The sequence below is a fragment of the Mytilus trossulus genome, chromosome 14 (assembly GCF_036588685.1).
Source record: "Mytilus trossulus isolate FHL-02 chromosome 14, PNRI_Mtr1.1.1.hap1, whole genome shotgun sequence".
Classification (NCBI taxonomy): domain Eukaryota; kingdom Metazoa; phylum Mollusca; class Bivalvia; order Mytilida; family Mytilidae; genus Mytilus; species Mytilus trossulus.
Genome location: NC_086386.1, coordinates 51,200,314 through 51,212,584, shown reverse-complemented (window position 1 = coordinate 51,212,584; position 12,271 = coordinate 51,200,314). Strand labels below are relative to the sequence as shown.

The window sequence follows — 12,271 nt, the reverse complement described above, 5'->3', positions numbered from 1 at the left end:
TGTAATGCATCAGTTTTGTTTCACGTTTTAGCTATTTTTCTCTAATAGAAGATCAGATATTTACCATGTTTACACGATATATAAAATATAAAATCTTTAAACCAATAGATATAAGACACCAATGCCTATAGTTAAAGAAAGATAGAAGTGGAATCAGAACAATAACAAATTATAACATAACACGGCATCATAAACCTAACTAAAACCTGATGTCAAGACCGGATGAATCCACAGTTATTGTTACATTTGGCTTCAATCGTGTTTCTCTAGGTAGTAAATATCCTGTAATACATGTAGGGTCGCTTGAAAATGAAAATAATGTCCGATTCAGAAATAATATAATTCACTGTATCATCACAAATATTCAATAAATTAATGTAACGTCAAATATTACGAATGCAGAAATCGTATTGGAGACCGCCGTTTAAATATCTTTAGTAAAATACTAGTTACAAATCATCGTTGGACGTCTCTACTGGTAAACATGGCAAATGCACCCGCATTGTTTACACTACACAAGGTGATAACAGTAATACGCTGTAATATGCCTTAACGTTATAAAATATTTTACGGTATGCATGGTTATGATATTTGCTTTCATAACAGTCCTGTAATGTCTACATGTTTGACGCATTGCCGACCGTACACGATATTTTTGTTTTATATTCAAATTAACAAACCTAATCATACGTTTTTTGATTGAGTTAAGTCTGCTAATTGATATTTTATCGTATGTATTTATATGTTGTGATGTTATGCTATTGTTTCAGAAAAAGGGAGAAGGTTTGGGCCCATTAAAACGTTTAATCCCGCTGCAAATGTTTGCACCTGTCCTAAGTCAGGAATCTGATGTACAGTAGTTGTCGTTTGTTTATGTAATATATACGTGTTTCTCGTTTCTCGTTTTGTTTATATAGATTAGACCGTTGGTTTTCTCGTTTGAATGGTTTTACACTAGTAATTTTGGGGCCCTTTATAGCTTGTTGTTCGGTGTGAGCCAAGGCTCCGTGTTGAAGGCCGTACTTTAACCTATAATGGTTTAATTTTTAAATTGTTATTTGGATGGAGAGTTGTCTCATTGGCACTCACACCACATCTTCCTATATCTACTAACGAATGTTAGTCCCACTGTGATAACTGATTTCATTTTTAAATACTGCAAAAATAACCTAACTTTTTTATGAGGGGTTATTAAACATTTATGAATAAAGTTGAGTTATATGAAATCTTTAGTTTGATAAGATTGCTTAAACATTTGGACATCTTTCTGTTTTGTGTTATTTAAGACCTACTCGAATAAACTATTAATTATAGGCACGAAAGTTTAACATTGATAAAAAATATCTTTCCATGTGTAAATCAAATTTTATATCTAGCATCATATAACTACTCATATGTGTATTCAATAAAATCGAATTACTTACAAACCAAACAAAGAAAAATATTTTAATTAATTCGATCAATTATACTTACATTTAGTATACATTTTCAAAAATCAATAAACTATTCCGTTTTTCATTATTCAATAATTATTTAAAATATCAAAGATTATAACATGTATCAACCCGGAAAACCCATTAGATGGTCATCTTTTTTCATTGGAACACAAATAACAAATAACACAAAACTGTCATTGTATACTTTATTAAAAACAATACTTGCTTTTACAGCGTATAAACACCTTTGTTGTAAAACGTGTCTATGTTAAATATATTTAATGGTTGCTAAACAAAGTTCAATCGGTCCTTCAATATTTTTGTAATATAACGTGCGCCTGAAGCATTGTAAGGAATGCACCTTTATTATGAACACTAAAACCTTACTATGTGAAAGCCAAGAGGTTTTAACCGAAGTTTCAAAGTAGTTTAACTAGATTCATGATATGAACTGTCCACTTTTAGAACGTTAATTCAACTATTCACCACACATTTGTTACTTCTATGTTTCAACGGGTACCCAGCTTCTTGTTTACGAATTTGTTCAGATGTACGGTACAAAAAATAATCATACGTCAAGTAGAACTTTATAAAACTGTCATGGAACGGTAGAACGATATACTGATTTTTTTAAATAACGTTTTGAATATAATTTATAACTAAGTTTGCTTTTAAATTTGAATAGCAATATTAAGAAATGAACCATTTTTGTTAGATTTTCATGCTTTCAGAAAACATGGCGTGTTAAGCCTTAAATTAATTTAATTGAAAAAATATCACCGGTTAAAAAACAACATAATTTAGATAATGTACAAAAATATTCAAGCCAAATGCAACTGCATAAAAATGTGTGTCTATGTACACATTTTCAAGGTTATGATTCAAATCGGTCGAACTATGCATTTTCCCCGATTGTGCATCACTTTTAGGTTGAGGTAAAGAGTATATGTTACATGTATCAACGACATAACTTCCCATATCATCTTAACAAACACCCTAAAAATGACAGCCATAAATACTTATTTTCGTTACAGATATTCAGTATCTCTACAACGCTGACAAAATCGTACGGAACTAATGTTTCTGTTTTAACAGTGAATACAAATTATTTTGCATTATTTTTCAACTTAAACGACGACTGTGTACCACATGTACTCTAGTACTTATTTTTAAGTTTGGTAATTTTATCAGTGTTTGCAGAGAAGTCTTGAATATCTTTCATAACAAAATATAGACGTCTCCCTTTATTGAATGAATCTGTATTGCATAAGTAACAACACAGCTTTCGAAAACATATACTGAGAAGGTGATAAGGGTTTTCATAAGTACATATTGACCTATATAGTAGGGGCAATAAGTCCCTTATTTGGCCCAAAAATTACTGCAAATTTAAAAGTTATTAAACATATTCTTAAATTACTGAAAATGTGACTTAGGTATAAGTTACTAAGAAAAACAAAACAAATTTGACATCGAACACGTTACCATGGCAACAAATCATGACTTCATTTGCATATTTTGTTAAATCTCGTGATTTTCCTTGTATTTCATCATCAAATTATAAGTCTATTTTAGATTGAAAAAGTATGTGCGCACCCAAGAAACAACTTTATATTTGGTGAGATTATGCCAATAGTTATAATAAAGCTTCTGTTAAATTATTTTGTTGTTTCTTGGCTGCGCAGGATGTTTCCACAACAGAAATACAGATAGAAAACTGCATAAGTTCTGTATTTTTCTTCGTTTTTGTGAAAATAGTACTCATTATGACGTAATTGTGACGTCATCAGATAAAAATCTTTATGTTTTTATTTATATTTCTTGACCCTATGCATTTCTGAACATTATGTGCCAATTTGAAATAGTTATCAAATATTTTATTTTCTTGGGCCAAAACTAGGCCTTAATGCCCCTACTCCTTTGAGAATGGAAATTGGGAATGTGTAAAAGAGACAACAACACGACAATATAGCAGAAAACAGCAGAAAGTCACCAACAGGAATTCAATGCAACGAGAAAGTCCCGTACCAGGAGGCATCCTTCAGCTGGCCCCTTAACTTATATATACTAGTTCAGTGATAATTAACGCCATACTAAACTCCAAAGTGTACACTAGAAACTAAAAGTTAAAATAATATGAGACTAAAAAAGACTTTAGGCTACTGACTTGGGACAGGCGCAAAATTGCGGTGGGATTAAACATGTTTGTGAGATAGCATTGGTCTTTTAGAACAACATGTGTGCTCTTGTTATAAAAGCTTGCCATACTTACTTTATTTGGTGTAACGACACGAAAGAGTGGTTTTCGAAACTCAGGTGTACTCGCAAAATTTATATGAAATACTCATGAAATCATGATCAATTGGATGAATTTTACTTAAATAAAGGATATCAATTATGCATTTACTGTAGTAAGATTTTCAAATATTATTCTATTAGTATATATTTACATTAATTGTGTTTCTGATATATCATTATCAGAACAAAGTAATAGTTTATGTTACACATATGAAGCAATTAAGTTGTATTATATAAACATGTACATTCAGTCGATAGTTTGTATTTTAAAGGTTTTTTGTTTGGACTATTTGTTAATATCAAATCCTTAGAGACATCTTTTTTGGAATTTTGTGTCGTCAATGCTTTTCACTTTTGTACTTGTTTGGCTTTACAACTATTTTGATCTGAGCGTCACTGGTGAGTCTTATGAAGAAGAAACACACGTCTCGCGTATTAAATTATAATCCTGGTACATTTGATAAGTATTAGAACTGCAATGTTTGATCGTTTAGTCTAACATAACCTGGTTGATGTATTAATTGTTATTGGTTTTGTCCTTAAAGCCACAGACTCAAAGTCATATATAAAAAAAAAATGTGAGTTTTTTGTGAGTAATTTGTATCAATCTTATTAATATGAATTTTAATATTGTTTGTGCTTCATGTCAATCTGATTAATATGAAAATTAATATGATTTTCATTGGTTGTCGTCTGTTCATGTGGTTCATAAGTGTATCTCGTTTTCGTTTTTATATAAATTAGTCTGTTGGTTTTCCCGTTTGAATGGTTTTACCCTAGTAATTGATGGAGCTCTTAATAGCTGCTGTTCGGTGTGAACCAAAGATCTATGCTAAGGTCCGTACCTTGACCTTAAGTATTAATGTAGTCTTCTAAGACCAAAATAGGCGGATTGTATAAAGACGAATTTGTCAGTCATAAGTCGAAGAGAAGCAATAGGTATCATTGCATAAAAATGGGCGACGACGAAAACACTTATAAAAGACATCAAAAGCAAACATAATTATGATTTGCATGACTGCAAACGTCTCCAATATCCACCGGAACAATACGACGAAAACCCCATTATCAACATTTTAAAGTGAACAATGACCATAACAAACGTCGCACTGTACGTTATTAAAGATCCAGAAATGAAAACAAAATATAAATGAATCAAACGGTCATAATCCGTTTGTAAAATATCGGTGGCCTTGTAAAGGGCCGTTGATTATATCTATCCTTGTCACTTAATAAATTCCCCCCAAAAAACGATCCTAGGCACGATTGGTATCCGTAACGAGAACATTTTTTTGTTTTGTTTATTAACGTCAGTGACGTCATTGGTATGGGTAAGTACTTGTACACACACCAGGAAGCCGAATGACTATTCACCGGCGGAAATATGGTGATTAAACTCTGGTGTATCATTATTATGGTTATCATGTAATTAAGAAATACTACATTTTAATTTGCTGAAAAATTATTAATTTGATTTATAATTTGTACAATGTGTTTTCATAATCTACAATGATGTTCAATGATAACATGTAACAGCATAGTTACATACTATTTTAGCTCATTCGATGCGTTAAATAACTCTGCAATATGTACAGATTACAATTTGTTGACATACTGCTTTAATAAATATATGCAATGGAAAATCTTTGGTTATTTAGGATGATCTCATGGCAATGTAAGAGGATTTTGGAGATGTATCTCACTGTCCTCCACCATCTGATTTGAAGCTGGCATTGTAGCAAAGTTTTGAAGGTACAGTTTATTTTCTTGCGCATACTGATTTTTGTCATATGGAATCTCGTCGTAGCCTCCATTGTAATTGTTTTCATTTATAGTAGAGAAATGACTTATTTCCTCAATTTGTGCGTAGGGATTAGTTATTTGTTCACTCTTTACCGTTTCTTCATAGGTAGGAGGGGATGACCGCTTTGTGTTGTTTACACAGTTATGTTTTCGTCTCAAAACTCTGAAATGAATAGTTGAAGCTAGTTATATTCTATGAATCATAATGCGTTGAAGAGTAAAGTAAATGGTAAGCTAACAAACTATGTAAACATGGTACAGTTTAGCGTAGCTGGAGGCAAGTAGAGTAATAATTATTCCTTTAAAATTATATACAGTAGGTACAAGTTTAGTTTGTGAATATATGTGCACCAACACAATAGGGTTTCAATGAAGTACAACTTTATAATAAAATCATATTTAAATTATATTTAATTAGTGAATCAGTTATACACGAACAAACACAAGTAGTCATTTTCTTTAAATTGCACATGCATTAATTAAGTGGTTGTTGTTTAACACCACTTTCATGTTATTGTTTTTTCGTAGTGTTAAGTTTTTATTTGAAGAGGGAGTTGGAGTCAACTACGAGAACAATCGAGATCGACTCCTCTGAGGAAAACTGACAATCCTCATAAAGTGATACTGGAGTCGAGAGAACCTGACATATGCGGGATAGGAATTCGCAACTCTAGTGTTGAAAGGCAATTGATGGTTCGACTACTTAGACCACGCGGCTACAGAAATTCATACAAACGTTTCCAAAAGTTACATAAATACACCCAAATTTAAAAACGATAGTCGAAAAGAATTAGATTCATCTTCAATTTGTTTAGCTCCGTTAAGGCTGTTACACAGCGACCCTTACGAGGAAAATGTTGTTTTTTTTTTCGATTGAAGCATGTTGAACGTTTAACAGTCAGCAGTAAAACTTAAAACCATTACCCCTGTGTTCCTGCTTAAAATGGTATTATCTGAATCTTATACTTTTGAATAAAATTATTCCTAGGTTGTTTTGTTTTGCCATGTATAAGGTAAAATACTTACACAACAAATACGGCTATAACAATAAGCAAGAAAACAACAAGGACAGTCAGACCAACGACTGTCATACTGATGGAAGATTCTGCCTTTTCATCTTAAATTGAAAAAAAGCAACAATTATGTAGGTTAAGTAAAATGCTAGCATGTTTAAATAGTGCTGAAATTTACAATATGTGCCATGAAAAGAATTTCTATGATAGATATCGCAAATTGATTATTCTCCGAAAATTCCATACAATGATGTTGTTATATATATTGAGCCTTATGTTTATGAAAAAAGATAATTGAATAGCATTAAAGCAGTAAATTCAACTCAAAATCATTAATATTATAAAACTACGCTGTTTCTTGTACCTTGAACAAATGTATAGGTATGTTCTTTTTTAAATAGAAACAACATTTTCTCATCTTTGCTACACGTTATGATTTTTGAATTGTAATATCAGTCCCATTTGTTACAAAAAAATATTTCTGACAAGTCATTATTCATACACACATTGAGACATCAAAAAAGAAAGAACTTTTATTTCCGTACCTTTGTTCGGTAGATGTGTTGTTGTCGCTAGTGAAGTAGTCGATATGTCCTGTGAATGTGTTGTTGTCGGTGATGAAGCGATTGCTGCGCTGGATGTATCAGTTGTTTCTTCTGCTGTAGATTCTTCATTAGGTATTTCTGTGGTTTGAGGTTTTGATCTTGTTGTTGTTGGTGGTGGTGTTACTGTTATTGTTGAAGTTAATTGTTTTGTTGTAAAGGTTGTGGTCGTTAATTCTCCTACAATTTACAATAAAATATTATATATATTTATTTTATTATTATAAACATTTATGTGCGCACTAAATATATAGCTATCAACTCGAATTTGTCTAAAAAGAAAATTGTGGTAAACAAATATCATTTGCAAAAAACGTTGGCTCAATATCATTGAATAGTTAGCAAAACAAAATATGTTTTATTTAGAGTACTCAACTACACAAGATACACTATACGTATCCGATAAGTTTTAATGTGATATAGTTTTTTAGATTCGAAGGAAGTGCGATGTCTTAGTTCATTTTATTTTATAGATTTTTCCGATACAAACATCTTGAAATATACTAACAAATGTAGATTAATGTCTAATTATTGTAAAGGTGAAAGTAAGAATATGGATAATAAAAAAAATGTATTTTACAAAAAATGAAACAATAACGTTAACAAATGTAGATCTTCAGTACTTACGTCTGCATCCGGGACTGAAACCATTTTCCGAAGTTTCTCCAGTCGGACAAGGCAATTCTGATCCTGAAATATATATTCTACATATATAAGTGTGTTCTTATGTTAACTTACTATAGATAAATAACGTGTATATATAACATAATGTTAAGTGTGTGTGTTTGACGCGCATATCGTCCAAAAAGAAAAAAATCAGTGACGTTCAATGGCTAAAACTAATGATTATAAACAAAACGTCCGAAATATTAAAGCCAATCAAGTCTTACTTTAGCTATGGCAAAAATACAAGTGATATAAGATGTAGTATGATTACCAATGAGACAATTTTGACAAGAGACAAAATGACGCAAAAAATAAACAAATATAGGCCACCGTGTGATCTTTAATGAGCACAGCATAGTAAGTTAAAATGATATTATTTGATTTGGTGACTTTGAAGATGTATTGCATTGTAACGGTTTAAATGATTTGAAAAATATATTCTCTTATCTTATATTCATAACTTTGTTGTCGTCCTTATCTTGGCGTCCTATTGTGAAAAAGGCTCACATAATGTCAAACTCAAAACTTAAATCGGTGTGTCTGTATAAATAGCACTGATACTATTTGAATTATACAGAGAACATGCTACTATCCTGCCTTGGCGCGTATTTACGTTGCTGGATTATTACATTTTAATCCAGTATCAATAATATCAAATGAATGATAAGAAAATTAAATTAAAGTGAAGATCATACACAATATAAGAAAAACAGTTCTTCAAATGTAAGTTATTGATAGTCTTTGAAATTCATGATTTTCTGAAATTTTCAGATGTACATTTTAATATCAATTCGTTGACTGAATGTTTAACTTACCAAAGCAATAAGCCTGATAGCATGGTGCAACAGGAACCAAATTGTAGACGAGATAATCGGTACAATTTTTCACTTTTATCTGATGTGAATAGGCACAGCAATTTCCATTGTAGTCGGCTGTACATGAGTCACTGAGTTCGTCTCATTGATAATTGGGTAGGTTCCTATTACATAAATATCAACGTTAAAAGCAGTTTAATGCATGATAATTGATTATTATAAACAAGCATACTACATATGATATTGTACTTGTTTGCTATACAATTGTTTTCCTCTGTTTTAATATTGAGGTTGAGTTTCACATGTTTCATGTAAATGGAAAAAAAAAATCGAAAATGGAAAGGATAATTCGTTTCGAATAATTTCTAAAAAAAAAGTGACATGAACGTTCGAAGTACATCGTGGGTCAAAGTTAAAGATGTTTACTAAATGTCGACAAAAAAAGAGAACATAGAGTGCAAGGTTCAACAACGAAATACTTAAATCTAATGTACTGATATTTGTTCTTAAAACATAAAATTAAAAGATCTGGGGAATTTTGTAATTTGTTCACACACCAAAAATTAACTTTCGATGTCATAAAAAGACATTGGTCTGTACAATTCAGATCAATAGACCTTTTATGTATGATTGTTTGATCTATTGTTTTATTAATTTTCTTGAAAAGGGAGAATACGAATTACACTTTTGAAATTGCTTAATTTCAAAAGATAATATTACTGAATATTGAAAATTAAAATGTCTCAGAAGAATCATTGATTAAATATTGTTTCTATATGAAGAAGCTGCTTAAAAACAAATTGTATTTAGTAATACTTTCTAGTTCACTTCGTACACTGATGTAGATTTCTAGTTTTCCTTTTTCCTAGTACAAAAATTATGCAAACTTCAGCTAAAATTTGATATTTTACCACTCATCCATATAGAGGACGTTGTCCCACAACGGAAACCCCCAATTATACATTCTGTAGGCATTCTTTCTCCCGCCCTGCTGATAATTCTGTACCATCCTGACTCCAGGGTATTATCACATAATTGACCGTAGCTATTTGCAACAGATCGTCTGTGGTCGTCAGCTGAATCCAAAACTTTATAATCAGTACACGGATCACCTGCATAATTTAAAAAAATGATAATCATGGTAATGATCCAGATTAAGAAAGTTAGCTTGTCATGTTTTTGAGTCTATTTCAGATTTTCGGAATCTTCTTGTTTTATCCTTTGAATGCCAAAACAAAATTGCCATATTTAACCCCATTTTTTCCTTTGTACTTTGTTTTTGCATCAATATAAGCTATTTGTAATCATTTTTATTTTAAATAGATTTTGAGAAACTTGCCAATGCTTAAGGTATGATAAATCAAGGGAGATAATTTCCCCGCCAAAATTTTAATGGCTTATGTCTCAAATAACGAGCACACTTTCCTTTATCTTCTGTTTGCTCTCATTGTTCCTTTGTTGATCCTATATCAATATATACTTGTGTTTTGAAACGCTTGTTATTTTGAAACTGCGTAGCAAACTTGCATACTAAAAAACTACAAATCTGAGGATTTGTAAAATTGTATAATTAAAATTTGGAAGTATATACATGTAAATATAAAAAAAGGATAAAGTGGTATGATATATTGCCAATAAGACCACTCTCCACAAGAGATCAACATGAAACAAACATTACCAACTATAGGTCACCGTATGGCCTTCAACAATGACCAAAGTCAATACATCATAGTCATGTAAGTCGAAATAAGGATAGAAAACATCATATCAAACAAAACGAAAACGTCAAAAAAATTATTTAAAAGTGAGTAAAGTGAAAATTACAAAACATTGGAATTCCTTCGACAAGTGTCACTTGTAATTTACTTTGGAACAAATGACAATCTGATAATCTGATAAATAGCTATATAGTCAAAACGATGACAATAAAGTGAATGGAATACAAACGTAGGCCATGGTAACACATATACAAATTTATTATGAGGATACCCATACCGCTGGGAGAAATTGCATTAATCTTTCAAAGAGGACTAAATTTCAGTCTCACAGTAATTTTATCCCAGTGAAACACAGAGATACTCGAATTGAAGAGCAAGTATAACAAACAGAACTAAATGTTGTGGCATTATATACATATAGATGAAGGCTCCATGATATTTTTTTCAATGAATTTTCGGTTTCTTAGAATGGAAGATTCCAATTTGTTCGTTTTGCTAGTGATTAGTGCATTTATTTCGGTCTGTAAATTAGTGTTTACAAAGAATCATATGAGAAATACTGTATAATGAATATCAATAAAAAAAACAGTATGATATCAATATCGTGTTACAACTTCACAAACAATATTTAGTTCTTACCTCTAGTTGTCATCGTCAGTATACTAAAGAATAACATCGATAATGTTTTGTCCATCGTCTAATTGTTTACGAACCAAATGATTAATTTAAAAAAAAGAAAAAGAAATATACATGATCACCTTCAACTTCCTTGCTAATCGTGATCAGCTGACTTGTGTTTTTAATTATACATATATATCCACGTTTAAACAAGTATTGTCTTTGTGAATATCTTTTGTTTAGCAAATGAATGTAAACATACAATGCTGTGTTAGGTTGTATTTTATTTCAAACAAATGTTATTTACTTATTGTGATGAAAGTATATAGTATTTCTCATCAATTCATTTCTTAACTTTACTTAAAATATGGAACTGTGATATAGTAAATACAAACTGCTCTATATAATGTATATAACAAGACAAATTGTTGATAAGAAAATTGAGTGAACGCCACAAGAGAAATTATGTAGAATTCATGACATTTTGTATCATACAAAAACATGACAGGAATTTATATTGCAGTGAAAACTTATACTCCTGTTATCTTTGTCCTAGCCAAATTGCAACTTTTAATTGTTTATGAATAATTTATATGATAAAAAGTAAAAACACGTAAATACTTAACTTAAAGTGAACAAAAAAGGGCAAAAGCAATAGCTCAAATGCATCAAACAAAAATAAAACAACTGTCATTGAATTTTGTTGAATTTGGTTCTGACATTTACAAGTGTAGTAAATTGTGAATTAAACCTTGTGTATTAATTTACTAAACCCTTTACTGGTATGACAGCAATATAAAAGTTGAAGCTAGCTAAACCTCGCACTTGTATGACAGTCGTATCAAATTCTATTATCTAGACCATGACGCTTGGACAAACGAAACAGACACATTAGATAATCTAAGTTAACAAAAAGTGAAAATCACAAAAAGGAAAACCAAATCGGAGAGTCTTTAATCACATGGCAAAATCAAACGAAACAACACATCAAAAACGAATGGACAACAACTGTCATATTCCTGACTTGGTACAGGCATTTCAAATGTAGAAAATAGTGGATAAAACCTGGTTTTATAGAGATAAATCTCTTACTTTGTTTGACAGTCTCATTAAGTTTCGTTATATTTACAATGATACGTGAACTAAACAGACATTATAAATAAAATTGTCAAAATGAATTGTACAGCCGTCATCATCGTTTCACAATTTTAAAAGAAACAATTCCGCAGGGCTCACTCTGACGTCAAAAGTCTATACGTCACATATTTTTGTGGTTCACGTTATTTACATCGCTATCCTTTA

At 30.9% G+C, this 12,271-nt stretch overlaps 1 long non-coding RNA gene across 1 annotated transcript; it reads right to left on the bottom strand.

Annotated features, from left to right (window-relative positions):
• Positions 1 to 6,570: 6,570 nt before the first annotated feature.
• LOC134695913 (uncharacterized) lies at positions 6,571 to 11,099 on the bottom strand. Its single transcript, XR_010102863.1, has 6 exons — positions 10,991 to 11,099; positions 9,545 to 9,745; positions 8,634 to 8,797; positions 7,780 to 7,842; positions 7,096 to 7,332; positions 6,571 to 6,654 (listed from the first exon to the last, which is right to left on the bottom strand). It is a non-coding gene; the product is annotated as an uncharacterized LOC134695913 (long non-coding RNA).
• Between the last annotated feature and the right edge of the window lie 1,172 nt (positions 11,100 to 12,271).